The 26,964-nt window shown below is 37.7% G+C and overlaps 1 protein-coding gene across 2 annotated transcripts in view; it reads left to right on the top strand.

The window, feature by feature from the left end:
- WWOX (WW domain containing oxidoreductase) overlaps positions 1-26,964 on the top strand; it is a 534,927-nt gene that overhangs the window by 374,152 nt on the left and 133,811 nt on the right. The window lies entirely within an intron of this gene.

The raw sequence follows: 26,964 nt of genomic DNA, 5'->3' as shown, positions 1-26,964 counted from the left end.
CTAAAGAAAAAGAAAAGATGCTGTGGTGTTTGGTTTTATTTTTTTCCTATTAAAGGGTAAATTCCCCTAGATTTTTCTTTTTATTTTTTTTAAAGAAAGGTTAAAGTAGCAAAGTGGGGCTGCAGTAAGAAAACAGAGAAAATTGGAACTTTCTCCTGGGATATATATTACTTATCGGATACTATCTGTTCATGTGGTTGCATATTGCTGGTTTCTCCATGATTTGTGGGTTACTGCTCTGTTGAAGAGTATTTCTGTTTGTTTGTTTTTGTTTTGGGGTGTGTTGTGGTTTTGTGTTTTGTTTTGTTTTTTTTTTCAATCAAGCATCCAAAAGAGATTTCAGGATCTGAAAGCAGGTAACCAGGTTTGAAAAATAATGACTAAATTTTATAAGAATGGAAATTTTAATATTTCTTTCTTCCCTTCCTATAATGATGATTAATAAAAAGACAGCTTCAGTATGACCTGTCCCTCCTCCTACATGCACACTTTCCTTTTTCCTACAGACTGCTAATGACTATCGCTGTAATTGTTAGGTGCCATTGATCATAGGAAAGGAATGTATTTCATGCTGCTGTTTATTCTGGGTGTATAAAGCTGATATTCATATGATTCTCCTATCTGAGTTGATTAATTGCCACCAAATTAGGGACTGTGCTTTGAAGGAGTTTAACCCCTTGTCTTCTATTCATGGCAAACGTGTTAATGCTGGTGAGGAAAATTTGTTATCTGTGTGTTATCCCGGTTTGTTGCTCATTGAATGTGATCCCCTGAGTAGGGTTTAAAATGTTACGAGCCTACAACTGTAAACATTTTTTCATGTAACTGGGAGGCTATTTTTCCTAAGCACCTTGCTAAGTGTACATTGATAGTGTTGCATGTAAACTGACCTACTGTACAGTGCTTGCGGACAATGACATTATTTATTTGAATTTGTTGGGAGCTATTATTGAAAGAATGCTAATATTATCCAGCGAGTCCTGCTGAGAGAGTTGTTTGTAAATATGCCAGGAGAAACTAATGTAGAAAACACTTGAAACCAGTTCCTCTATGAAAGTTAGAGAGGGAAATAAGCTGAGTGATATATCTATACATATATAGATATAAACACGCGTGTTGTTTTAACTAGGCCAGCAATTCAGTTAAAATATGAGAATGTTCAAGCCAAGAAGAGTTCCTATGCCAGGAAGACTTGTGTTCTTTCCCAAATGCTTCTATTATAAAATGTCTTGTTCCTTAAGTGGGCATTATGTTACCGTATTCTATAGGTATCTTTCCAAAAGAAACTTAATTACATCGTCATTTTAGATGGTAAGAATAAGCTGCACAGTATACAGTTCCCAAAAAGTGAATTAATTTTTAATGTGCCATCTGTTGCTGCAATACAATACAAAGATAAATAGTTGAAAAAGAGAAAGAGAATTGACAAGAAAGAGAAATGGGTTTTGATTTGCCCTTTCATCGCACACATAAAACAACATAAGCTCAATCAATGCACAGAAATGAAAGCTAATACATAATAGCGGTTGGCCCTGATTTTCCCCACCTATTGTTTCAAGTCCTAATTAAGAAAGAGGAGATCCAAGTTAGTGCAGCTTCTTCTGCCTACCTAGGCTCAGCTGTACCACGTCAGGTTCTTGGTAGCAGGTACGCAGAGGCTGACGACTCTCCCGCCCTGCTAAAGGTGGGCTGGTGTCTAATGGCTCAGTTGCCTGGGAAGAGGGAGAACCAACATGCGAACAAATAAAAGCCTGTGCCAGGAAGTTTTAATCAGCCCTTTTTATGAAAGGGATTTTGATGGATAGTTTGAGACTCTTTAGAGTGGGGGATCTCTGGTAATGTCATGCTTTTAGGAGCTTGTTAGAAAGCTTAAAGCTGTGATTAATATTTAGCAAAATGATACATGTGGAGGCTTGAAAGCTGAGGTTACTTACTATGTATAATTAGCTATGGTTATTATTTGTAAAAGACACTGTGGATTCTAGATGTAAGTTACAAAGCTCAGTAAGAGGGTTTTATTAGTTATAAAGTTCAGTTAGTATCAAAAAGATGTTCTGTAAAGCCCATTATTCAAATGTTTGAAAAGAAATATTGAATGAAATTATAAGCACAAAGCCTTTCCTTAGGGACACATGCTTCTATAAAGATGTTCTGATGAGATAAGTTTGTCTATTCCTCCTCTTCCCTTCCCTCCTTATGTTTAAAATGAACTACATTTCAGAGACATCTGTGTGTAGGCTCTCAAAGCTTAAAGGAACAACAGGGTAAGGAAATGAACATTGTTAGCTTGGTGAAATAAATTCCACCTGGCACTTTAAGGTGACATTGCTTGCTTCAACAGGAGGAGATTAAAGAAAGAAATTCAGTCTTTCCCATGATAGGAAATACCTTCTTATTATCTAGAGCCAAAGTATATATTAAAAAAAAAAAATAATTTGCTGCTTTTCCCAAGTTGCTGAAGTGCCATGTTGAAGAAGTGGGAAAGATGATTTAAATAAAGCACTTGATATGTGTACATGTCCTTTCTCATTACTGCTTACTTTTTAGGGTCAAGTGATAAAAGAGACCTAGACATGTAGAATCTGGTATGTCTGGAGGTTTCTCCTCTTCCTCTGAGAGCTAGACACTTCAGACAGTTGAAGACTTCATAAATAACTCAAGACAGAGATTGTGGTTTTGTTTTTTGTTTTTATTATAACAAAAAAAGAGCCAAAACCCCCCTAAGTATTGTGAGGCAGGCTAGGGGTATTTATGGAGGCAATTACTTTGCTATGGGTAGTGTGGTAAAATTAGGTAATAAGAAGGTTGTTTTGTGCCTGATTTAAAAAGGTTTAGAGCAGTTCCTATCCCAGGTAGCTCTTAACATCAAAAGACCCTTTGGGCATCTGCTGCATAAGTAAGTTTTAACTTGGCCTTGAAAAACTATATGCAATTTTCCTTGGAGCGCACTCAGCTTATTTATCTCTCTTCCATTTAATGCATATCAACTGTATTTCAAGAATTCAGCAAATCTGATAGAATTATAAAGGAAATGACGTGATAAAAGTCTTGGTTCTGATCAGGGTTCTGTCCCACTGATCTTTGGGATTCCTCCTTTGAAAGTTAGTTGTTCTAGGGAGAAAATGAAGGAGAGATGGTGTTGGTGATGCTTTCTCTTAGCTTTATTACATCTGTAAATCCTTCTATGCTGATCATGGTAGTAATTCCAAAGAGCACTTTCTGACTTCTTTACTGAAATACATGTGGGAATAATGCAGTTTTGTTGTGTCTGATCTCAGGTTGGCTTTATTATGCAAAACCAGCGAGCAGCTTCTAGTGCTCAGAGAAATCCTAGTGGAACATATTAACAAAAGCATGTACAATTTCTCTTTACTGACTTTCAAACCATGCTAGCATTGTCCTCAGTTACAGTGAACATGTTTTGCTTTTGTTTTATGTTGTTGTTTAATTGTGGGAGAAAGTTTTGGGTTTTTTTCATACCTGCTCTCATTCGTATTCTCCTCCTCGTACCCCGTTCCTTCTTTTTTCCTCTCTTGTTTTCATCCAGATTTCTAAATCTGATTAGCAGTTACTACAGCTTGACAAATAGGCTGTGTTTCCAGCCAAATTTTGCATTTATCTCCACTTAACGCTTTTTAGCAGAGGGGTAATAATTCTTCAAAAATTACTGAAATGCTTTCTTTTATGTTCTCTTTTTTTAAAAAAAGACAAGGATTTTCTTGTTTTTAAACCTTATAATGAGGATATTTAGCTCTGCAGGAAAAACACTGCTTTTTGAACAGACATTATCTGCAGAAATGTGTTGTATTGAAATGGATACGTACAGGAGGCAAAAGCCTCATTTGTTTCACTGCTTTTCTTCGCTGATTAACACTGTTGCTGAGAGTTCCAGTTTAATTCTTGCCATTTCAATTTCGGAAGAGTTTGGAAGTAATTATCAAGGTTTAGACAGAATTAGAAGTTTGAAAAACAGCCTTAAGTATTTATCTAATTTAGGAATTCTTTTTTCACTGTGCAGAGTTGATAGACTGAACAAAATATGTCTGGTATAGTATCAAACCATTCAGTCCAGCTAAAGTACAAGAAGGATTATCTAAGAAAATGAGAGTTAGTGTTTGCATCTTAATTTGTGGTTTTGTTTTGTTTTTGTTTTTTTTTCCCCCCTCCCCTTTCTTCTGGCAAGGGGTGGCAGGCACTTATGGGTGTATTTCAACTTTATGCTCTAAATGGAGAGAGCATGACCATATCCAATGTTCGCCTTCAGGGGGTGAAGAAAAGCCTGTGTGACAAATCTCCTCTTTCCAAGGCATAGGGACAGAAGAATATCTGTTAAAAAAAAAAAAAAAAATCCTCCCCCCCTTTTTTTTCCAGAGGAGAGTTTAGTGAAGAGACCTAGGTTTTAAATATGAGACTTCTGTGTGTATGTGTCGGTGCTTTTGCTCTAAGGAGACTTGGAAGGCAAATCTGATAAAGGAATAATAAACCTCTGTTCTGATCTTGCTAGGAGCAACTTAGTTGTCAGCAGCGTTTGCAACGCTTAGTGTGTGTTCAGTTCTGTAAAGCATCTCTTCAAACTCCGATTTCTACTATCCCTTTAGCAAAAGTCTAGTACCATACAAATATGTGTTAAATATTTTTATCTTAATCATTCCTTGTAGCTGCATCTTAGAACCATGAGCTGTGTTCCCAAATTTTCATGTGACAGTTATTTGTTTGACCTTTCTTATCAATGCTACACTGACGGTCACTGTACTCCTACACTGAGACTCTCCATTGCTGGAGTAAGAGCTACTGGTTTTAGCAGCTGCATATTTTCTAGATGCAGAACAAAACTGTTCCCTGGTACCTTAGTGGCACATCTGCGTGGTGTTATAGGTGTTGAGCTCCCATCCTACGGCACCACGTATGCTTTGTTTCAGCACTGCTGAGTCTTTCCAAGGAGGTGGCCTCCAGGTTTACCGGAGACCTTTGGGAGCATGGTGCAGAAAGCATGTCCCCATCACCTGAAGGCTGGTCCTGCTGGGCTGCTGCTCCCAGGTGTGACTATAGGAGTGTGCCGTGCCTGAGAGTGGTACGGGGCGACTGGCACCTGGGGTGGGGTGCACAGAGCTGCCCCCCGGCTTGCAGCTGGGGCTGCCCAGGTGTAGCCAGTCCCTCAGTGCAGGGGTGCTTGGCTCTCGTGTACGTGCGTATGGGGCGGCGAGAGGCCGCTGTAGCAGCTCATAGTTTTGAAAAGACAGTTCTCCAGGAACAAAGGTAATTCTGGTACCTGCTTCACAAGAAAATATTCCACCTTCCTTAGACTATTTTTGTTTGGAACTATGCAAATCTGACTTACTTGCAGTAGTAGTGTTGTGCTTGTACCAGCGGGTTAGAAGCTGTTGTCTTTTCCTCCAAAGCCATGCTTTGCCAATGGAAGGCTTTACACCAGGCAAGTCAGTGCTGCTGTAGCTTAGCAGCTTGGTGTTACTTAGAAGTGTTCTCCTGAGGTTTATTTCTCCATATTTGGCTGTACAGCAGCCGTCTCCCTGGAGCATGAAGGTTAGGAACTTGATTACTCCTGACCTGGCAGGTGTCACTAGGAGCTGAACACAGAAGTGAAGGAGAAAAAAATAACTTTCAAGCTAATTTTATGTCCAATTAACAATTAGATTCTTGTAGGATAGAGCAGTGAAGAATATTCCTGACTCCATAGCTTATTATGCATGTTGGTGCATGGAGCTGAAGCCTCTTCTACAATCCTAACAAAATAAGGCTTTTCCTTAAGAAGTGTGGCAGTGCACGATGGGATGCCAGCATATACATTTTCCACTTTGCTTACTTTGTTATTAGGCTACGGTTAAGCTTGATTAACTGTCTGTGTCCAAGACTTTATATGTTTCCTTTTTTAGCTGCAGTAAAACACAGTAAAACTGTTTTGCTGTTGAAAGGGAATGTTTCTGTTCGCTAAGTAATTACAACAGTATTGAGATGAAAATGCTGTAGATATATCATAGAAGATAAGGGGACTAAACATTGGGGAGACATTATCATAGATACAGGTGTGTTATTTTAATTATCCTATCTATTTCAGTATTTTAGATACCAGTTTATGAAATGATCAAACTAGATAACATTGTTTGAGTTGATGTTCAACTTGTAAAAAGGCCACAGCAAATTATATAATGTAACTACCTTTGTGTAAAATCAGTCAACAATGTTCAGGTATAAAATTTGAGAATAAGTACCACCATATTGATTTTTCTTGCACATCTGACATGCAGATGTGTATCTGTGTACAGCTCAGTCATAAAACAAGTGCTGTAAACCTCCATGAAATATGTTCATTTTTTCTAAGCCTCTGCATGATTATTCTATTTTTCACCTCTTTTGTATTTCCTCTAACTCCAGTTTAACACAACCATGTGGGCTTTTTTATGTCTTCAAATCACAATGCACATCTACAAAGCATATATCAGTAATCAAAACAGTGGTGCAGCTCCAAGAGGAAGATCTGGATTTGAGACAGCTCAGTCAGACCAAGGAGGGGACCTGGGACATAGTGGCCCTGCTAGTTAGAAACAGGGACACAGATTCTGCAGGACCAGTATAGGGAGATGCATGCTTTACTCACACCAGCCAAATCCAGGTGTACCTTGTTCCCATTCTGCTAAAGGAAAATAAATATAAATACGTTACAGCACCTGAACATCCCCCGCCCTCTGGCCGCTGCTGTCCTTGGTGCAAATGATGCTGTTCCTTGCTTGCAGGACTGTGTTCTGCCACTCTAACCTTTGCCAGCATAAAACTTTGGCTCTCATAAAATGTTTTGAATTTGAGCCTGGAACAAACTTTTTTGTCTCTTTTCCTTGCTTGTTTTTGTTTGTTTTAAAAATGCTTGACAATACAGTTTTAGACTGGTACATTGACGTGCTCTCAGCTGTGCTGCTATGACTCCAGGAGGGACCGCTGCAACATGAGTGTTTTGTTTTCTTGAAGAGCTGAAAAATTTAAGAGCAGGAGGGGAAGGAGGAGGAAAAGGGGAGGATGCACATAAATGTTTGAGCCATAAATTATGGCAGCCGCAGGGCTGTGATGACTCTTGTGTCTGACTTCCAAACAGATTCCTATGGTCCTGCCCTTTGAGTTGCATTCCTTCAAATGTAGTTCTCTTTACAGTACGATACCTTTTTTCCACAAGTACCTTTCACCACTTTTCACACTGAGCCTACACTGTGTGTATGGGGAATATATGTTGGAGCATGTGTTTTCCTGGGCTTGTACTTTGGACTGTTTTTCATACGGGTCCTAGTTTTAAGAGATCAGGGGCACGTGCTTAAAATTGAGTCAGTGTTCAGACTTGGATGAAATAACGTAATGACTGTAGGTATGTGCATTCCAGTTTGTGTTTTGCACTAAAGCTCCAGTCATGAATTGAAAAGAGAATGCTAATCACTCTGGCCTCTGGTTATATGGTATATATGCCTACAAATGCATTTTGTCCTTTGTATATACATATTTACATAAAATATTCTTTATATTTGTGTTTCATTAAACCCAGAAGTTTAGTAGCAGTGTCTCTGGACCTCTGTTTTTGCCTGCCATTTCTTTCTGCCTTCAAAATCTTCTTGCTTTGAAGTAAATAACCGATTTTGCTACAGATGTCTTAGTGCTATAGAGAGCTGTTAAAGTAATTGTACCTACTTCCAAAATGTATGAAAAATGAGAATTCCTGAGAAAAGGTTTTGACATCTTCTGAAAAGATAATAACAGTGTAGGCTAACAGGGAGAAAGCTGTACACTTTACTTTCAGTTTGATCACTTATTTTATACCTGTGCATTACTGTTTCTTTAATGTTCACATATAAAATTCAGTTAAATGTTGTTCCTAAGAGCTGCAGGCAAACTCCTCTGAAAATACCAAGATAATGAACTTGAACCTGAGCTTTCTCCATCAAAGAAATCATTATAGACAATGTGTTTTAGCTTTTGGCTTTATTCAGTTTAAATTCACAGTTTCTCTTCCATAGGAAGAAGAAAGTGCATCTTTAAGAGGAGGTGTTTGTTAAATCAATATATACCTGTTGGTATTGCTAGGAATTGCCTTTGTGCTTTCAAATTGCTGTACAAAATACCTGAGTAGGCATAATGTCAAGAATGGAAATAATCAAAGTGTATTTAAGACTTGCTTAAAAAAATCCATTTTAAAAGTAGGAATGTGTTTTTCAGGCATTTTAAGACCATAAATTGAAACACAAGTATTTAAATTATTTTTCAAAGAGATTCAAAACTGTAGTGTATTTGCATAGCCACTGAGTGAACTTTTTTGTCCTCAGCATTTAAGTTTTCTAGCAGTTCTGTATTTTAGGAGACTCCAGTGCCCCATAAAAAGCAAATACTCAAATTTTCGGTTTCTAGGTACTGAATATTTTCCCTTCTGCTGGCTTTGTTTTTATAACCATAATTTATTTTAAAAAGAAAAAAAGGAGAGAAAGTGAGAAACTAAAGAAATGAATGGAAGATTTTGGAAAAGGTCATTAAACAAGCTCTCTAAAATCTGATAGATACTGTCAAATGTTAAAATAAATATACTACCATGGTAGAGAGGAGGTGAGCTGGGGCCCAAGCAGCATGGCTGCACAGAGCCTACACTTTGCTAGCTAAACTTAAGTGCTGCCAGCTGATTTCATTAGCAAGAGGATTCAGAAGGTAAATGTTTGCAGTAAGAATAACAAAACTACTTCAATCTTTACCAGTCAATGGCTCAGAGGCCATTTACAAGTGCTGAGGCTCCAAGTTTGGTCTTGCTAGCACAGAACTTTCCTATAAAAGTTTTCTTTTTCAATTATTCCTCCAGAATCATGAAGTGTCCAGCAGTCACTGATCTTCTTGAAGGAAATATACTGAAGCTGTGGTTTAAGTGTGATTCATCCTGAGCAAAAGATCAAGAGTAGCCTTGGAAAAATAAACTTTTAAAACTGAAGTTTTATATATTTAGACTTGGATGGGTTTGGTGGTTGTTTTTTTTAGTTTAGAATAACGACAATGAACCCATCAAGAGGCACTGAGCACACTGCCAAGTATTAAAAACGATGAAGCAAAAATGCGGTACAACTAACTCATCTCTTGCATCCTGGGGTGCCTAACGCTGCATTCACTCCCTGCGGAACACCCCAGGGAAACCTTCTGCTAACATCTTTCTGTTGGAGTCTGGTCTTAGGCTGTGCAGAGCTCAACAAACAAAAGTGACATTTGTGGCCATTCTAGCAAAACCGGATCGCAAAAGGCAGGTGAACACCCTTGGTTTTCAAAACTAAGCTAGTTTCTACTATCTCACATGGTCTATTAGTGCTCCAAGCAATTAATGTCACCTCTATTTTGTTTGTATTGATCCTCAGCTCGCTCATTCTCTTATGCCTTGTTCTGTGCCAAGTCGCAGGCTAGCCTTTCTTTGTCTTGACTTGGTCAAAAAGGAGACGGAATGTTTACTGGAGCACAGTAATTTGGATGATAGGGAGTTACTTGTAGTGATAAACTACTGTCCTGCAGTATGCCCCTCGTATCCCCACCATTGCTCCTTGGGGCCATAAACCAGTTGGTAGATATCTGTCCTAATTCATATTAGGAAGAAATCTGATCATTAGGAACATCAAAGCATTCTTTAAGGCTTGAAGTTTGTCAGTCAGGATGATCAAGGCAGTGTGTGTATCAAAGTCTACTCAGTTTGAGACATAGGGAAACTATAGGGAGCATTGTCCCATCAACACTTACAACCATACACAAAGGAGAAGGCTAGACTTTGGCCTCATAATGGGAGATTATTCCTTGTGAAATGAGTACACATAGATCTCCATTAGTGTCCATAGACACCAGTTATTGCTCCTTCCTGCCTTCCACAACTGGGGAAGGCACCAACAATGGGCTGCAACTTTTTCCAGTAAGTGAAGTTTCTAAGATTTTTACACTCTGATATTCAACAGAGTCTTTTCCTGACATCTCAAATGCTGGTATTTTGACCCAGAAACCAAAAAAAGCCACCATGATTCCTCCTGAAAGAGCAGGTACACAACAATTAAAAGTTCTTGGGTTTGGGTTTTTTAGAGCAATCAAGTTTACAAACCTCCATGCATACAATTGACCAAGGCATTTATATGCTTCAGCAAAGCCAAAGACCATATTTTTTTAATTTCTGTATAATCATAGCATTATATGAAAAGTCTTTGATGCAGTTTTTCAGTTTCGGGACCTATCTTCTACAATTAAATGTATACGGTTGGTGCTCTTACAAATGTCAGACTCATTTTTGTACAGATCCACTTGCAAAAATCAAGTTCAAAGTGAAGTGATTTTTAACAGTTCCCTAAATACAGTATTCCTATCCCATATTGTACACACAGCTGCAGCCTTCAAGAAAAAACAAAGTGGTAAAATAGCATAGTAACGTAGCAGCCATTTTGCCTAGAATTATCTGGCAGCAGAGGATGGTCTCTTACAGTTTGTGTCACCTATCTTGGTGGAAAGCAGTCATCTCTACTGTCTAAATTAATTAGTTTTGGTGTTCTCATCTCCATTGTTTTAGCAATGCTGCTTTCATAGCTCTACCGTGTTTTAGAGTTCCACTGCTACAATCTGTAGCCTCAGGTATGGCATAAAAACTTATGACTGTAATGAGTTTTGGGTTTTTCCTTTGCTTCCAAGAGTGATATGGTTCTGAAAGGATGAATAGTGAACAGCAAAGGCAGCAGTCCTGGAGATGATGAGTTGTGTTGATAAGGCCTGATTGCATTTCCAGATGAATTCAGAGTATCATCTAGTAAAAGTTTGCAATAAGACTTTCACAATCTCTGATAAAATCTTACCTCTTTAGAGAGAGATGATGGCTGGAAACATCTTGTGGGTTTTTTGTTGTTGTTTTATGATTTCTTATGTTTGGTGGTTTATTTTTTGTTTTCTTTGCGTAAGCTGTGCTACAGGCGCAGTTAGGGCTCCACGTATAGTGAGAGATTGTGCTTTCCACAAATGTGCAAGGACTGTAGATTTTTTTTTTTTTTCCCATCCTTCCCAACAGACTTTGGTCACAACCTTGTACCCCTAGAAATAAATATATATTTTAGGGAGCAATGTCTCTTTGCTGTTACTCTTGAGGCAATCTGGTATTTCCAGTATACCTTCATGCTATGTGTAGAAATATACTGTGCACACCTATATGTGACCTCTGATGTTTGTTTATCCTGATTTATGAGATCCCATGCATACTACAGGGAAGAAAAATAAATATGCAAAGTGCCAGCAGACTTTTAATGGAGTTACCCAGTATTTCTTCACAGAAGTTGACCTTGAAATTGCTTTTCATGCACAAGTCAAAATATGTAAATTAAGATCTCAAAGTGACAGTTCAAAACATGTATATAGTTTGTAAAGTTCTTGCCAAAGCCATGGAAACTTCATGTTCTACAAAGGCCATTCATCAGCCTCTGAAACCGTGAGTAGCAAGGTGTAGGAAAATGGCATTGCTCGAACACTCAGAGTAAAATTTGGTGAAAGCACTAAATTTCACTTCAGTAGGATGAGAAGTCTGCCAAAATTTACTCGTGAAATCTGTGAACGTACTGCCAGTCCAGTGTAGAGCTTCCAGCTCCCTAACAAAAGCAAAAACTAAGCTGGTATCTAAAATTGACTGATATACGCTTAATTTTCTTTAGCGACATTTGCTTTGCTACTGTTCAGACTGTCAGAGATGGCAAAATGAGCAGGACAACCAACTCTTCCAAAGTGAAATGAGAAACTTGTGGGGCTTCCAGCTCCTCTTTCCTAAATAGTACTAATAATATAAAACCCTTTTAAATATTTCTGTTGGCTGCATTTACATGTCAAATGCTCCCAGAAACATTTTCATCTCATATTTTGCCTCTTGATTTCCCTGTACTCCCGTTCGCCAAGCATCGCTTCTAATGGCTTCCAGTCCCAGCTCAAAACTTTTCCATAATATTGAGGATAGTAAGTATTTTTCTCTCTACCCTCTGCCATTGTTTGTAACATAAAAAATCAGTACAATGAATTTTGGTTATGTTTATGATTAGTCCCCATCTACAGCAACCACCGCATTTGGCACAGAAACATCTTCTGGAAGCGTTCTTGCAGATAGATAAACAAGCAGATATACTGGGATGGTGAACAGATGAGCAGGAAATAGCTGGGTTCCCAGTGATAAATCTGTTGTGGGGATGAAGAGAAAATTCAGGCAAAACATTTGGTTATGTGGTAGTGCAGAAGATTAGGCACACATTATAATTAATGCCACTAGCACTAAAAAGACATCAGGGATGTAGTGTGTGTTGATTGTTTCTTCTTTCTGTTTATACTAGTTTCCTCTCCTTTGCAGCTGTATGGCTATGCCAATGAAAGCCCCTGAGACCGAGCTTTAGCCGCTGCTCCTCTGTAACTGCATCATTACCTCACTCCAAACAAAGTCCTTTTTTCGTCAATAGAGGATGAAAACATTATTGGATTCAGGAGCTCATAGTAGTCCTCTATGCAGCTAGGGATGAGGAGGATAGATTTATGAAATGGACCATTTCAAATGGCATTATCTTCCCACAGTGAGGTACACCTTTCATAAATCATGGGAGAGCACTTGGAAAATAAAGCATTTGTTATTCCTGCCATATATTGTATTTGCATCCTCCACAATGTGATCTTGGGATGGGGGGGGCAATCCTCTGTTTGCACTTGTTTTTCCCTAATAATTAGGGCTTTTTATCTTACAATTACAGGAAAACTCAGAACAAAATTTCAGAACAAGCTTTACAATATGAATTTTTAACTTACCTTTGTTTAGCTGGGGGGACACCCTTGAGCCTCAGTTTTCTAGTTTGGGTATGAAACCAACTATTTCTTACTTCCAATATTGCAGTGAATTCTCTGCCTCATTATGTAGCAGGAGGTCAACTGGGAAGAGGAGTTCAATTATAGACAAAAAACTTTTTATTTTTTAATGCTGGTGGGTTAGTGCTATTCTATGGGTATTTTTGCTTCTTAAACTCAAAGACCCTATTTTTGCTGCATTAATAAAGCTGTCTCTGGTGCCTTTTGAACTCACCAACATCTGTATATTGTGCTCGGTGGGAAGAGGGTTCTTTCTGTGTTGTTAGTGTTTTTCTGTATTTTCACAACCCAATATTGCAATAATTTTACCAGTAAGTCTAATGCCACTTGGAATAAATGCAGGTCTCTATTAAACCTGTAACTAGCCTGATGTGAAAAGTCAACATTTATTACACAGTATTATTTCTGTGGATACTTTAAAATCATCCGTTTGCTCTGGAGAGGAAAATTTTGAGAATGCTATGAGATAGCAACTTGTCATTACCTGTAATGAGCCAAGGAGAAAGGCCTTGATTTTGGGAAACATGTTTTGACCGGAATTGATACAAAGATAAAGGTGATGGTAGTGAAGCAAAGTTGCCTGTGTTTAAGAATAGAACAAAAGAAAGCATCAATGGAATATTGAAGTGTGCATTAAATTCAGAACATTATCTAGAAATCTAAAAAAAATAGTATTATATTAAATAACTTCTAATTTGAAACCCCCAGTACTCAAAAGTTGGGAAAGGTCAGACTTCATGCTCAGCTGTACTAGCTTAATTCTCTCTCCTTGTGTATCTGTGTTAAAATTATTTTTTTCTATTACACCCTTCCATGTGTTTATACCCCACTGGAAACATGTCATATTGAAAACAAAGGGTAGATTGTAGCAAGACAATGGGTGACATTTCTTAAACTTCAAATGCTTGACTTGGCTACCTGGCTTTTTGTTTTGACGTATGAATAGGGGGAAGGAGTGAGTGGCTTAGTGTTTTTCATACGATTTTTTTTTTATGGAGACCAAGTTAAAATGACAAAAGAGTAGTATTATGTTATTAATTTGCAATTCATAGATGACTGAATGAAATGTATTTATTTCCTTATAGACATTACAATTTTTTTTGTCTTGGATGTGCTTACAAAAGCCTTTATTAAGACCAGAGCATAGATGAGAGAAGCCTATTGCTGCCAATATGAAGCTCAGAGCTTCCTCTGCAGTGGAAAATGAGAGATCAAGTCAAGGTCAAACTCGCTATTTATTCCTGAAATTTCTGCAGACACTGTTATTTAGATGTAATGAGCCCTGCTTGGATCCGGTTTGGAAAGATACGAAAGCTTTGAACTTTTAAGTTCGGAGGCTCCAGTTACATACAGGGGTATCTGAACCCTGAATCTTGAAGGCTTGGCATTTTAGATGTTGACTTTCCACAGGGTTTAGGAGAACCTGTTCCTGTGATAGTGAAAATGTGTTTTGCTGAGGGCTAAGAAACTATTACCAGGAGTGTAAGCTTACCTAGTCGCGGGCACTACTCCACTGGGACTTGGGGTACTGCTCCTGTGTTCACTGAGCACATAGATAGGCTAGGAGGGAGAGAAAATGCATTTTATCAGCCATGCAAAAAATGTATATTAAAGTTGTAAGTGGCATACAATTCAGCAATATGCCACATTGTATTTTTTATGAGTAAACAGGAGATGATTGTGGCTGAAAAAACACACGCTCTTTCCCATAACATGTGGGAAGCTTGTACAGGAGCTTGTTGAATACAAATAGCAGCGGCTTCTTGTGGGAAATAATGGAATCTTTTTTTCTGTAGATTTCTTAAAAGGCTTGATATATAATAATATTGGTTATGTCATTACGGCAGAAGAATTGCTTTTCTAGCTGAGCTGAGGTATTGAACAGTAGTGTATATAATGGATAAAAATGGTTCTCCTGGATAAGGAGACAAGTATTGTCACCCCTGTTTTGAGGTGTATGTGTAGTATATCTGTCCTTTTTTTTGACATCCATTAGGAGGGCACCGTGTGAATTTTGTCTCTATGCTAGTGTCAGGCTTTGCAGATCTTTACGCTGTAGCTGAGATCAGGAATTCCCCATGTGCTATTCTACCTCACCAGCTAGTCAATGAATGGCAGGTAGCAATTTTACCTGTGTTAGTATATGGGTATCACTATAACAAACATTTTGTTCTAATGCTTCAGTGTTTAAAGCTGTTAAATAATGCTAGGATTCATCAAGAACAGTTTTAATAGAATTGTCAGGTAGCTGCAGTGGCTCTGATTTAAATGAGTAAGCAACACCTATGGGCAAATGATCTTTCTGCACACAGAAATTAATTACAATTCAGGACTGATGAACTTTTATGAGCTAGTTAATTTTTAAAAGATGCTGTGTATGGTTTATTGAAATTAAAAGAAAGTGACAGCTTTCTGCCCCTACCCTCATAAAATCCTGTCCTGCATATAATATTGACCTAATTTAGTTCAAAGACGCTGGATGTCTTCTCTAACACTTCATTGTGTAAAGGCCAGTTGAAGGTTTTAGTACACTTCAGGTAAACAGAAAAGTTTCTTGCTGGTCATCCATGTTATGGTGGCTTATATCACTAGAGAAGCTCTAAACTCCTACTCTGTCCTTTGTCCTTGATTACCCTCAAAACTGTTTCTTAAATAAAGTGCAGTTTAAATTCAGCATCAGGTTACAAAATGCCTGTTTATAGGGTGTTATGAATGAATATCGATTGTAAAACAGTACACCATATACCACAGGATTGCGGATATTTTTATGGTGTGGATCTTCTCGGTGAAAAGATTTCATGGGCCACTGCCCTCCCTAATTATGACTGCAGGACGCAGCTCACTTCCCATTCAAGACAGGACCACATTGTCTTTCATTTGTATTCGCATACCGTTCTTGTGGGAAAGTGAAGTAACAGCTTATGGGAAAAGGTAATATTATGAAGGCATTTTAGGTTGGTACTGTCCCAAGAATCTGGCTATGGGTTACTTCTATTTAAGTCAATTGCAAAAAGCAAGCTACTTCAAGCAATGCCAAGCAGTGCTCAGAAATACCATCTTCAATTTACTACTTTTGTTACTACTGTTACAAGTCTTCCTTCCCTTCAATGACCTTCACAAACCCACAGACCATAACTTTTCAAACCTCTGTTTTATGGTCAAAATTTTGCAGGAACCTCTTTTTTTGGTCCTGTAGTTGCATTTCTTTGCTGTGATGCTTGCCTTCCTTGACCGATATCAGGGGATTTTGTAGAAATTCATGCCATGTCTGTGAAATCTGACATACCAAACCAGTGTTATATGATTTCTGTTGGACTATGCTAGCACTACACTTCAACCAATGTGGATCTGCAAAAAGGAGTCTTTCTGGGGTTCAAAGCCCCAATAACATCTGATCACTTTTTAAAATTAACCTTTCCAAAAGACAGGACAACAAATTAGCCTTCTGTTAAATATTTAAACTATCTGGCAAAGTAGTGAAAAAAGTCCAATGGAAGGAGAAATCAGGATGCCACTTTTCATACCCAGCAAATGAGTTTGATAGATATTGTGTTTTCTCAAGCTGCTTAGATTTTTACTTCTTGCCTGTACCTGAAGCAATAAAGACTGAAACATTGTCATTAGCTTCAAAACTTTAAAAAAAAAAAAGGGGGGGGGAAGTCTCCTGAATTTACGTCTTACCCTATAGCTAAATTTCTGCATCTGTTGTAGGACAAGCGCACTGAGGATTTTTAGTATAAGCTTAGATGAGAGTGAAAAGGTGTTCCCTTTTCTTTTGGAAGGTTCTGTTGAGAAAACATGGAGCACAGCTGCTCCAACTGGACATTCGCATGAGGAATGTTAATTTTCATGCTTCAATACAGAGATCTCAAGTTTCCTGGGTGAATTAGCTGTTAATGGATTTCTAAAACGTCCCACCAGTGGCGTGGGAGAATGTAGTCTGTGCTGAGGCCAGAAAACACAGGCTGTAATCAGATAACCTGTTGTTAAAATAAAGCCAGTGGATAATACTTTGCTCAGTATAGTAGTTGGTCAGCCCTGTATCCTACAGTCTTTGGCACTATAAAGAATGATGTTTCACCTATCAACTATTTATAACCAGTTTTACTTCCTATGTATTCTAAATTGAAAATCTAATTTCAGATCTATAAAAGTGAAGTATATAGAAAGTGTCCCAAAATAACATGTTAGGCTGCTTTCACAATCATTTCAGGGCATTGTTCTCTGGCAAAGTTCAGGTTGATTTACCTTGCAGTGGATATATCATCATGTCATTGACAAAACACTAGCAATTAAATAATTTTTTTTTTCTTAGGCTACAGTTTTGTGACCAAGAACAGGCTGCAAGAACTCAAAGGAATGAACAGTCTGCTGTTTTTCAGAACGTGGCAGGGGAAATGTGTAGTCACTTAAACACTCTGATCTTGTGGGTTTTCATTAGGTTGTTTTACTTTTTAAAAAAAAAAAAAGATTATTCTCCAACTCAGTCAGTTATAGTCCTCATGTTTGTGGTCACTGTGTATCCACTGCATTTTTCTGGGATAGACAATTTATTATGAGTTTAAATGTGCACCCATGTGTACCCATACATGTGCTTTTTGGTCTATAGCTATACTGCAAATGCTTATTTAGATCAATGTTACAATGCTTGTGTGCACTTCGTATTTGCAGCCTGTAACCTGCTGCTGTGGTGCTATTTTTATTAACATCTGTGTTTTTATGACAGAACTGGTTTTGCATTTTCATGCGTATTCTTTAGTTTTCTTATGTGTTTGTCAGTCAGTGCCTTCCACTAACATTTGAACTCAGGCTAGTTTCAACCAAGTAGGTCTGAAGTATCAAGATAGCTGAGTTCCTCTCAAATTACAGAAAGCTGGCAGGTAAGCAGAAGACACAGACTCAAAATAGTGCTCTTGCTGCAGGAAAGGTAGGAAAAATTCAGCTTTTACATCTGCTGAGTAGCTGCTGGTTGCCAGTTGGCATGTGTGCCCTGGCCAGCCCGACAGCAGAGGCATAGCTCCAGGCTGGCCACAGCAAGCGCTACCTCCTGCCCAGCTGTCAGGACAACACATTGGTAAAGAACATGGAGGAGCTAAGGGCACCTGGGGAGGTGATTCTATAGGGGCTCCAAGGAAAGGCAGTACTATAGTGGTTAGAAGATACAGGAGGGACTGGAGGCACTGCAGATGGGATTGAGGACATGGGGAGGGTAATGAGGTGCTTTGGGATGGGTAGGCGACCAATTTTGTTATGAGGAGAGAATGCGATGGACACAAAACACAATTTGTTCTGATTACAAGTATGTTCGTATTTTAGCTTAGCCTAATTACCGCTTTTGACTCAGCTCAACACATAATGTTGCATGTCATGCTGTCCTACTTTTAATTTCACAGCTGAACACATTTCTGTTGTTCTAAACCCCCTTTCCAAGCCTTGCTTTACTCCATCTGGAGGATGTGCAAGGTGTTTGACTGACCTGCGGTACTAACAGTGCCTTTGGATGATCCCTTGGGGAATATCAGTAGAAACGTATAGACCAACTATTTCCCCCTCAGGTGCTGACTATCCGTTTTCTGTAAAAAGTGTGGCTGGTGTTTCTGGGCTGTTCCTGAATGTCAGATATCATTCACCAAGATGATGAGATAGGCCAGTTGGACTTGGTAAAGGCATTAGTAACAACAGTTGCAGCCAAGAATGTGAAGAACAGATGAAATTGTGGTAACTAATTTTGTAAGAGGAGAAACAGTTTAAATAACCTAGTGTTGAGTCAGATGGCTGCTTCTCGAAAGTATCTGTCCAATTCAAGATAATCCCCTCCTTTGCTTGAAAACATGTTTTTTGCAAATCTTACGCGATGCTCAGTTGGATTTTCTAGGCATAAGGAAAAACCCTGCAAAATTCTTTATTTTTTTCCTCAGCCTGTTTATTTAGCTTGTGATTACTAATGGTCTGATCTGAAGACATGTTTCAAGGTATATGAATGTCTGTGGCATATAGTGACCTAACAAAATATTTTGTTCCAATCTAGTGCAGCTTTTTTCTTAATCACAAAGTAAAGTGAACTTATTCTCCAAAAATATTAATATCAATATTTTCTGAATCATATTTCAACTTTTTTCACTTGATTATGCTGATAACAATACTTCACCTCTCTGTCAGCTGTCATTTGGGGGAGAGATTTTTATGTTTAAAAAGAGGTTTACCTTAGAGTATGGATAGGTATAACAAAGTTTGTATGTGTGCTCTACCACTGGCAGCTGTACATCAAAATTTTAATTGGGACGTGGTAACCCTTCTGAGCTGGACGTGTGCTCGTTAACTAAGGACTCTCTTAAATGTCTCCCAGAGACCTGTGCTGTGACTGCTGGGCTGCTTAGTGAAATGAGGATGCCCTTTCTGAAAATCTGTTGCTCTGTCTTTAGAATTGCCTGATGTCATATGTAGTACGTGATCTAGGAGCTGGAGCGAGTGACCCTTGTGGATGTGGAATTGGTAGATAGAAGTGCTGTGCCACTTTTACTTTACTGCATTTAATTACATATATTCCTTGGTGAAGTAGGTCCAAAAGACCATAGTAATCAGTTACTTCATTGATTTTTTTTTTGATGTGTACTCATTGTCCAAGAAAGAATGACAAACTTAAGAATTTAATATGAAAGTTATGTTGTGCCTTAAAAGAAACATGAAAAGATATACAGCACTTTCATATTTAATTTTTATGCCTGGCTTCAGTGATTAAAGAAAACCCTGTGTTTTAACTTTCTGTCATTTTTTTTAATTCATTAGTGTGTTCAGTTTTAATACTGCCAAAATTACTTTGCTATTTCAATAAAAACTGTGGGAAATTCACCAAAGAGTTTTGTTTCTCATGTAATCAAAAATTATCCCACTCTAAAATTTCTAAATTATGCATCAGTAATAGTTAAAGAAGAGAGACTGGAATCAGGCAATATTGCTTATGACTTGTATTCCGGCTAGGTTTATGAGGAGTGTTATGCCCAATGATTCTAATGGAAACCCCTTGCCAAAAACTTTATCACAGTGATGGGAATAAAAATTTTATGCTATTTACTTCTTTGAGTACCAGAAAATACACATGTGCAAATATCATCTGCATAATCTATGCCATACGTGCCGGTCTATTTTAAAGTATATGACTAGATTTACTGAATGGGACTGCTACCATTTTTTGAATTTACTCTTTAGTATTTTGAGAAACATGGCATCAAATGTTTGAATTTAGAAAGAACATAGGAGAACAAATCCCTGACAACAAATAACTAGAAAGAGTAGAAGCCCGTGGTTTTCAAGGTCTATGACAGAATGTCTTTATATATAAAAATTGTTATGTAGTAGCTGTGAGATTTATGATGTCCTTAACAATTCATGCCCTAAGAGTTTGTGATTTATAAATGATATGCCAGTGTGTCAAAGAATACCTGTTCTGCTTTTTTTACCACTCGTGCTGCCTTTGTGGATATATTGTCATTGACATGAATACAATACAGCAATATCCACTAAAAAGTCATTATTTGCAAATAATTATCTTAAAGTAGTATTTAAAACACTACAAATATTTTTGTCTCAATACCACAGCTGGTGACCCTTGGCAGTTTTTTGATAGACACCTTTCCATTGGCAGTATGGGGGCAGCTATTTATAATTGTGGTTATCATATCTTGAATTTATTCCCTCCAATTGTCTTGAATCTTGAATATGTTGTTCTCATGGATGCCCCTTCAAACCTATGAATTTATAAAGGCTTTTGTCTGAGAAGTGTTTTGAAGGTATGTTTTCCTGGCTTGTAACTGTTCTTTGAAGCTTTTGTTTTGGAGCTTAATATGGCTTAAATTGTATTTTTAGTAAGTGCTGCAGAAATTGGGAGGTTTCTGCTGATGTCCTGACCGATAGCGTGACCTCACGCCACTTCCCGATGGATGCTTGTCCACAATCAGCCCCCCGGCATCAGTTGGTTACTCCTCATGTGCTGTCGGTGGGATTGACTTTATCTCCTCTAAAATGAGGATTATGAAGAAAGTGAAAATTCAGGCTTATGAATATCTATAGTGAGAGGGAAAGTCGCCGAAATATATGTACTTTGTAGCAGGATACAACTATAACTGGGCTTTGGCAACGTGACCTTGGAGCAAACAGGGAGTCACTGATGTGCGTTTAAGTGTGTTCACATGCATTGACCGTACAATTTATAAAGCGCAAAGATGCCTCTTTGAGGTCACAGAGAAAAGCAGTCTTACCGTGAATGACTCTGTGGTAGCAAGCTTGGTCTGCAATATCATACTTGTTTGCCCTGAACCAGTCATTTTGCAGAGGCCATGAATTTGTTTGTGGAGAATAGAGGTGTCACAGCTCCTGGTGACTGAAGGTGGTATTTTGTCTGTGAGAAGGATGGGGCCCAAGGGCTGCATACGTTTAATCTTGTATCTTTTTCCTGTGAAGCCTCTCTAATTCATAACACAGTCACATTATTCAGGAATGTTTCCTTAGACAGATTCTATCTCTGAGAGCTTAAGTCAAGGGATTTTCAAACAGTCTCTTGATTTATGTATGTGAACGTGTAGCTCATAAGAGTTTATTTTACAACTTCTTTAGTACTATGCACCAGAAAACTTCCAGTAATTATAACTCACTTAATGTCCTTTTTCTTCTGTTCTGTACCCTTCCGTCATGTATAAGTGGATTTCTCGCCATTTTATCAATTTGGTAAAATTGCATGGTGAGGAAGGTGACTGATGCTTCCATCTTTGATTTCGTGCTATGATTCTGGTGGCTTATTGTCACTGTACGAGCAGATATGATTTCAGTTCTCAAACCTCTGCCTTCAGTTTCACTTGCTACGTATTTGTATGTTCGTTGCTGTGTGAACCATTTTTGTGTGAATAGATTCAAATTGTACCCATGTAAAAACACAAGTCCTAAACCATTATTTTTTCAGTTTGAAGACCTACCTTTTTTTAAAGTCAAATGTCATCTGAACTTATTTTTCAGTCCATCACTAATCTTTACATGAGTGAAATATTGTGTTGTCTTTTCAAGACTGGGACTAGCTGACTGAATGTTCAACCACAGTTGCTTTTTGAGGTTTTGATTCCTATTGAAATGGTCCTTTTAATGTCATCTTTAATTTAATCAGATAATGTCATCAAAATAACGTTTACTCTATTACTGCAAATTCACTGCATTATTAGCTAGTGTAACTAGACAAAAAGACAGTATGAACCCCCATGGAAATACATGCTTCCAGTAAAAATGGATACAGTTCATAGAAGCTCTATATTTAATTTGCAGTTTCAAAGCACTCTCTATGGAAAGATTTTATGATTCTGAAATAATTTAAAAACGCATTTTGATAGAACCTATAGCACCCACCAACTTACTCTGATTTTGCAAGTTATCATTCCTTTGCACAGTTTTAAAGTAAGTTGAACAAGACATTTAATACAGTCACAGAAATAATCTTTTAAGTCTACCACTCTTTAAATGAGTGGGACTTGGATGAATATTTGTATCCATGAATTGAAAGTCAATTGACTTTAGTTTCTAGAACAGGTTGCATTATAATTTGATGTCATTTTATTTTTTGTCTTAGAGGGAACTTTACATAAAGCTTGCTGGGTTGTAACATATTTAAGATGTATAGATATTTGACAGTCCCCTTTTGTGACCTCTGCTGACAGCCTGAACTTCCATCATTGTCAGTATTCTCTCTTCTAGTTCATTCTTATCAAAATCCTAGGAATTTTTTTCCTGTTTAAAATAATATGAATTATTCCTTGTAAAATATTCCATTACTGATGCAAAAATGTTTTGTATGGTGTGCTTTCTCATTCCTGACCAGAAATATTCTCTCATATCTCAACGAATTCCTGAAATGAGATGCAACTCTGCTGAATTTACTGGCGATTAGCAAAACTGAGGAACACAGAAGGAAACAGTGAGCAGGAGTAATCATGTGCTTAGGAAGGAAGGGAAAATTGTTTTGCATTTAGTAGGAACAAACTTTTAAGAAGTACATATTCAGTTTGTGATGTTGAAAAGGCTTCTTCAAGTTATTACATGTTTATGTAATTTTACCGTTTAGTTTGCACCAGAATAGTAACAGAAATGTAAAAATGCAACAGAAAAAGTGCATTTGATTATTTTAATCCTGTCTGGAAGAAAAGATTATAAAAATCTACTAAAACCACATCATCGAAGATTTCTGTCCCATTGCTTAGTGTTTGAGAGGTTTAAGAAAGTATCTGAGTGTTTGGCTTTGTTAGAACTTCACAATATTTATCAGTATTTTTCCTTTATTTTTTGCGTTTCTATTTGTCTCCATAAATTAGTTGACTTTGGTTTTTTAATTCAAGATTTCTTCACATCTTTTGAAATACTGAATTCTGAAAATAAACTCACTATCTTTTATGGTCTACAACCCCTTAGGAAGGAATTCAACATCACAGGGATGTCTTTAGGGTTGTGATGATCCACAGTAGTCACCTCTTGATGAGGTGCTTTTAATCTTTTCATCATGACCTCAGAGGAAACATGGATTTAGATTTGGGTTTAAGTGTCCCTGAAAAATAAGACATAGTATGGGGGAAGGAAGAGTTTCTGTAACGAGAATAACCTTACTCCCAGTCACGCGAATGTAGGTATTGTCAGCTTGAGTGTTCGATAGTCTCAACTTCCACCTTTGAACACACAGAGACAAATTGTGTAAAAACCACCGCAGAAAACACAACAAAGCATTTCTCAATTCAAAACCAACACTTGGAATTACACCAGGAAACAAATTAGCACAGTCTCTGAGGTCCAGCTACTCAGATGTACTGTATCAGAAATGTCACTTAGCAGTAACACAACTGATGTTTCCATGTGGTTTCTTAAGATAACTTGATGTAAAGCATGTTGTGGCAGCAACCCATTATTGAGGTGAGCAATCATCATCTTAAAGAAAGAAAAAAAAAGTAACAACTCTTCCCCCCCCCAAAAAAACCCCTATTGCAGTTAATGTGTTCAGGCTGAGCATAAAAATTCTGTCACACTGTAAAATTGTTTGATTAGAGAACAACAGTGTACATAGACTCTACCACATTGCTACTGTAGTTATCTTCCCAGCTGAAATTTTCTTGGGACATTGAGTTAGTTCTCTCCACCTTTAAAGTTATGCACAAATGTGAGAGTATGAAATAGGGACCAAATTCTACTGCTCAGAAAGTAGAGTCATCTAACCATCTATTAAGTCCTGTCACCTCTGCTGTCAAGTAGGAGGGGCTTTCCTGCAAAAAGAAACTGAAGATCATGTATACATACAATGAGATGAACCTAATCACAATGGCAAGCCGGTATAAAATTAATGTTATACGTCAAGGAAAAGAATATATATCTGGAGTTTGGTGGCTAGTACCAGTTATGGGTCCCTCAGCAGTGCAAAACTTATTTTTACCTGATCATGTTCAAACCAATATCGATTTAGTCAATTTTCTGCACACTATCACATTCTAGTACACACTAAAACTAAGAAAAAAACCACAAACATATAGTCTGCACATTACATTTTGACCAAGTATGTGCTTTAAATGTGCTTATTTATGAAAAAGAGAAAAATTCTTATTGTGCCTTGGTAAAATTCACTTTCTGAAGTCAGTAGTCCAGATTAGCACACAAGTAACTGTCATGTAAATTTTTCCCTCTCTCTTTTTTAATACATTATTGCTTTAAGAGTGAAAATTGTATTTCTTGATTCCTCTGCATGGTGGTGAACTTTACCCTCTTACACTTGTATTACTAAACCAGAAAAATCACATAAATTCAAATTTAGCTTGAATATAGTCCCGTTAGCATCAAGCAGTCACTTGGACAAGTCATACACTTCAAGTTGCACAGATAGCTGGTTCGTTTGTTGACTTTGGGTTTATGTGACTGAACACTCTTTACTTGTCCTTTTATATGTTGTAGCCCGGTGTTCATACAGTTTCTCACAAGCTTGTTGATTGATTTGTTTTATTCTCTTGTGGGTGAAAAGTAGTGGTTTTGCTTAATAGCATTTGCCAGAAAAATATGGTTTATTTTAAGTGTCTTTTAGGAAAAGTTGATCTAATTTACTCTGTCTTTGCATCAAATAAATGCTAGGGAGTAGAAGCATTATATTTCTTTGTTCCATTTTCAGAGTCTAAATAGAGGAAAAAAAATATACTGCATGCTTAGTATTTGGGTGTTTCATCAAGTACAAATATGCTTTTCTGGCATATTTAATAACTTAAAATTATATGATACAGTGTAATGAAACCCATATTGCATAATGTCTGAAACCTGTAACATAACTCACTTCATCTTTTCAACTCTAATGTTTTAGTTTATCAGAAAGGAAATGGGGGAACACTGGGAGTTCATAATAAGCAGCACTTGCCTGTTACTGTATTAGTACAAATATACCAGAAATTATTTGAAGCAGCTGTTGCAAGGCAAAAAAGAAAAAGGGAAAAAAAAAATCCCTGAGTGTGCAGAGGGGATCCAAACCATTTTACTGTGCTTGCTTGGGTAAGAGAAGTTGCTTCTTTATTTAACTATTATTTCTCTTTTCCAAATAAATATGAGCTGCTTCTAAATAGGATGATGATAGCAGGTGGTCTCTCAAGCAGAAATTATTTTCAAGCTGACAAGTATACTGAGCACAGTATAACTACATGTATTTCAGGAAAACATCATGCACGTCTGTTTAAGGATTCATTAACATGGTATAGATTAAACCCATTGAAGATGGCACAGATTGTTTCATTTTATTACATTCAATTGGATTGGATGTGTGCCATTTGCAAAGAGCAATATTACCACAAAAAAAGAAGTCTGGCGCATTTGTCACATAATATCCCCCTATTGAGAATGAACTGTTTCTGAACATCAAAAGGTAAAAATCTGTTTTCCCCTCACCCTCCGCTGTATTAACTGTAAGAAAATATGACTGCACGTCTTGTTATAAAGTATTTGAGTAGCGCATTTTCTGTGCCCGAAGTCGTCTCGTTTAGTCTAATAGGGAGACCTTTGTATTCTTCATGATGCCAGGATTCAAGTTCATCAACCTGCTGACACGCTGCTTCTCCCAGCTCCCAAAGCTCATCCAACTCGCGCTGTCACACTTGGACATCTCTGTCCCCCAGAGCCCTCCCTGGGATCAGGGATCGGACGTGGGAGGAGAGGGGTGGCCGTGTCCCCGGGAGAGGGGAAACCCGGGCGAGCTGCACAGGCAGCCCCTCTCCCAGATGAAGGCAAACAGCTGCTACTAAAGGGAGGATGGTCAGACAAAGAGCGAGATTTAAATTCATATAATGTTGCTGTTTATAACATGAATACTTTAGACATCTGCTTAAAGTCTAGTGTTCTAAATGAATGGGAACCCTCCCAAGACAGGGCTTATAAAGCTTTATCTGTTACACGAATACTGCAGATTGTAAAGATACGTCTTAATCAGCTATTGCTTGTGTCTTTAATGCTTAAGTCAGTAGCAAAACTCAAAATATGTACATGCGAAATGGTGACAACCAAAGAAAAAATAGATAGATTAAAGGAGAAGTGTGTGTATGTATTCTAAATATACATATTATAAATACTCCTTTTCATTCTATACCCTTAAAAAGTCCTTGTAGTGTGTATGTAGGGGGAGAACAGAACAAAAGCAAATTTGCTGTCATTGGCTCGTATCTAAATGTCCCATTTTAAATTAAACGGTAACAGAGTTGCAGCGTATCCCATGTTGTATTTTCTATTTCTGCTGCAGGATCCATTTTAAATGTATTTTTACACCATCCCTTTTGGATTCATCTACATTATTTTTCAGGAACTCAGGCTCACACGCATTTATACCTTATATTATTATTTGTTGTGCTGGTTTGTTTCACATTGTGATTTGGGGGGATTTAATTTTAATTAATGGGAAATTTAGAACAGGACCATCTAATAAATCTGTTCTCTGAACTTAAGTCTAGCAGTCAGGATGGAGTAGCTTTCGTTTTTTCATCAGTGGAGGTTACTGATTCTGTAACTAAATAATTGACAAAAACTGTAGGTAGGGCATGAAGCATTTGATTCATAGTGTACCTT

This window comes from Gymnogyps californianus, chromosome 12 (genome assembly GCF_018139145.2).
Source record: "Gymnogyps californianus isolate 813 chromosome 12, ASM1813914v2, whole genome shotgun sequence".
Lineage (NCBI taxonomy): Eukaryota > Metazoa > Chordata > Aves > Accipitriformes > Cathartidae > Gymnogyps > Gymnogyps californianus.
Note: the sequence above shows the minus strand (reverse complement) of the source record. Positions and strands in the feature narration are given on the sequence as shown.